The sequence below is a fragment of the Pectinophora gossypiella genome, chromosome 16 (genome assembly GCF_024362695.1).
Source record: "Pectinophora gossypiella chromosome 16, ilPecGoss1.1, whole genome shotgun sequence".
Taxonomy (NCBI): Eukaryota; Metazoa; Arthropoda; class Insecta; order Lepidoptera; family Gelechiidae; genus Pectinophora; species Pectinophora gossypiella.
Genome location: NC_065419.1, coordinates 3449424 through 3452492, shown reverse-complemented (window position 1 = coordinate 3452492; position 3069 = coordinate 3449424). Strand labels below are relative to the sequence as shown.

The 3069-nt window shown below is 40.5% G+C and overlaps 1 long non-coding RNA gene across 1 annotated transcript; it reads right to left on the bottom strand.

The window, feature by feature from the left end:
- Positions 1-409: 409 nt before the first annotated feature.
- Positions 410-1557, bottom strand: LOC126374055 (uncharacterized). The gene is made up of 2 exons (XR_007567393.1): positions 1280-1557; positions 410-1207 (listed from the first exon to the last, which is right to left on the bottom strand). It is a non-coding gene; the product is annotated as an uncharacterized LOC126374055 (long non-coding RNA).
- Between the last annotated feature and the right edge of the window lie 1512 nt (positions 1558-3069).

The following is a 3069-nucleotide window of genomic DNA, read 5'->3' as shown; positions in this document are numbered from 1 at the left end:
ATGCATGTTTCAGAAACGCAGTAATGATAATGTGGAATCTGCTGCGGCACGCTGAGAGGTGAGGATATGGTATCCCGACGTGCCGGCAGAGTAGGGGAATGATTGGTGATGACGATGATAAAGTAGAAGCAACAGCAAGCAGGAATATATACAGTTTATTAAAAACACTTCACAAACAGGATAGGAATATACATAGTTCACAATATTACACACTTCACAAAAGAATCAAGACTAAGGATTTAGAGGGCACGGTGAAACACTAGATTTTTGCTTACCTTATAGGAAGGTAGTGTAAATAGGAAATGGTGTTATAATACTGATATGTTTCAGAAAATTTATTAAGTGGTGTTTACCTGAAGGGCACAGCTAGATGTTATAGACCGGTGAGCATGAGACAAAGAAAACTCCCTTGAATTGGTACAATGTATAATTTTCAATATACAGATTTGGTTAACCATAGGTAGGTCAAAAACCCTATGGAGGGAGACAGGTCGCGCTTTGGTCCGTCAGGTTAATTGTCACTCCGTAACAACCATGGGATATCACTATGTTTAAAACACTGTCCGTACACCTGTAGGCACCTCACTTACTCGAGGACCTCCGACTATCAGGCCTACCTGAGGCGTTCCGGAATACCGTACAGGTGATGAGTTGAGGCCGGCTCAGGCCAGGGCGTGCTGGACGATGGCGGCGCAGCGGGCCAACTGTTACGCAGCTGGCGGGCTGCACGTCCACCGGTCAACCTCGCAGTCCTTCACCGGGCCTTATCCGGAGTGTTGACAAAAGGAGAGGCGCGGCACATCCACATGCGCGCCGCACAAAGGAAAGCTTCGACGTGCAAACAACCAAGGCAAGCTCCGCCGAAATGAAGCTTGAAATAACTTGCAAACGCAGAAGAAAACAGTAGCAATCTTCATTCACAAAATTTGTTGAAATAGTCTGATCCAATCATAAACTTCTTCTTAGATTAAAACTTGCAAAACGTTCGAAAATTAAAACGTTAAAAACTTAAAGAAAAAAAAAAACCCCATCTGCAACAAGGAATGGCAATGATTAGCATGTGGTTCAGCTGACAGCGTGGCAAGGCAACTCACGAGTGTAAAACAAAGAAAATAACTTACAGGTTCATCCGGGATAGTTGGGCATCGCTCGGATGAAACCTAAACCCACCCACTGGACCTTAGGTGATGGGATTTCAGTGAAGTTGCTGAAAACAAAGGACCTCGAGGTTATCACAAAGTTGGTGCAAAAATATGCACGAAGAATTGCGAGGACTCACCATCTCGGTTAAGTTGTTTATTTAAATCGAGACATCGGCTCTTGATGTCGCCGATAAATCGTGGCTTTTAGTTTGCCCACATTATTGTTACGGCAGTGGAGTCTCCGGCGCTCTCGCGACGTCCCCACTTTCCATAACCTGTCTCTCAGCTCAGCCAGCTGTCAGTCTGACACAAGAACCACGAACAAAGTTGCCAAACTAGAAAAAATCTACCAAACCATAAATTCGCCGAATCAACGACAACAATCGATCGACTTGTTTGATCCAAAACCTAAATAAAATATAATATAATTTCAATAAATGTTGCAGATAATTAAATATACCAAATTTTGAAAAAATAAAATAATCAAAAATATTCGGGCCCATCGATAACCCTGCAGCGCCATCTGTGATTTCCTGCGGGTAAAATATAAAAACAATGTTATATCGCCAGAAACCACAAGATGTCGCTACAAGGCTCGTTGGTCCGAAATGCTTCGTTACAATACCCCCCTACCCACGAGAGGTTTCGAACTGGGTGAGAAACACGGCTGCCCTCAGCCATAGAGCCTGGAGCGCACAACCAGTCGAAATTTAAAAACTGTCTCCAAAGACGAGACGACAAAACAATACATAAAAAAAAAAACGTAACGAAGCACAACTCAAACATCTAAACAGCACAACCCTAAGCACAATAATTACCCCGACCTGTTATTCATCACCATTCATTGATCACCTTTTACTTCTTTCATACAGTAGCACCCAGTATCCATTTCACTGGATGTTACCCACATTCATACCCCTGTTGAGCTGACGACTATCTTAGTGTCACTCGATAGTCCTATTCTAAAGACAAAGACAAAAAACAAAACAACAGTTGTTAGTGGCTTATTTAAGGAGTCACTACCCGCTCCGTCGAAAATGAGAAAATAAAAAATGGTTAACCTAATGAGGTTTCCTATTTAAAATAGATTTATAATAAATGGCTACTATAAGGCCTAAAAAATGTTGTCACGAGCAACATAAAAACTATTTTAAATAGTTGGCTATAATCGCCTATACAAAAAAAAAAAACATAAAAATATGATACGCTAAGTTGAGCGTTCATAAAAACGCTGCGTTGCAGACGCTAGTGTGTATGGGCCTTATCAGTGCACCATAAACACACAAAAAAAAAACATTAAACATAAAACATCTATTGGTAAATGTACCTAGACATTTTAAAATCAAAAGACTACAAAAAAAACTTGATTGTCATAAATAGGTTGTTACTAGGTCTATTACGACACAAGTAAACACAGCAAAGTTTTATTTTTCTAAAACAAAATGTTATCAAAGCTAACTAAGAACAAGAAAAATACTAACTTGCTTTATAAATGTAAATTTAGATTGAGCCAAAAACAATGATCCAAGCCGGAAAAATTTGTTTTAAAAAAAATATGACAAGGGGAACACGGGGCAATTTGTAAATTAAATTTTTAAATCCTTTATATGCCAAGAACCTAAGTTCTTGCCACTAAATGAAACCAAATCGTATACCAAGGGTGATAAGACCTTTTTAATCACACACTGCTCGTATTTTGGGGCAAGTTTCGAGGCTTTAAAATTAGCGGCGTCACTCTGTACGTACGTTTTCCGACACACTACTTGACCTTCGCGCAAAGTATTAACGTTACGGCGTCGCAGGTTGTAGTACTTCGCGTTCGTCGTGTGAGCCTTCTCGATATTAACTCGAACCTTATTAAAAATATCCCGAAGGACCCCAAATTCACCCGCATACTCGTCCCTTGGCATAGAGACCTCGTATTCCC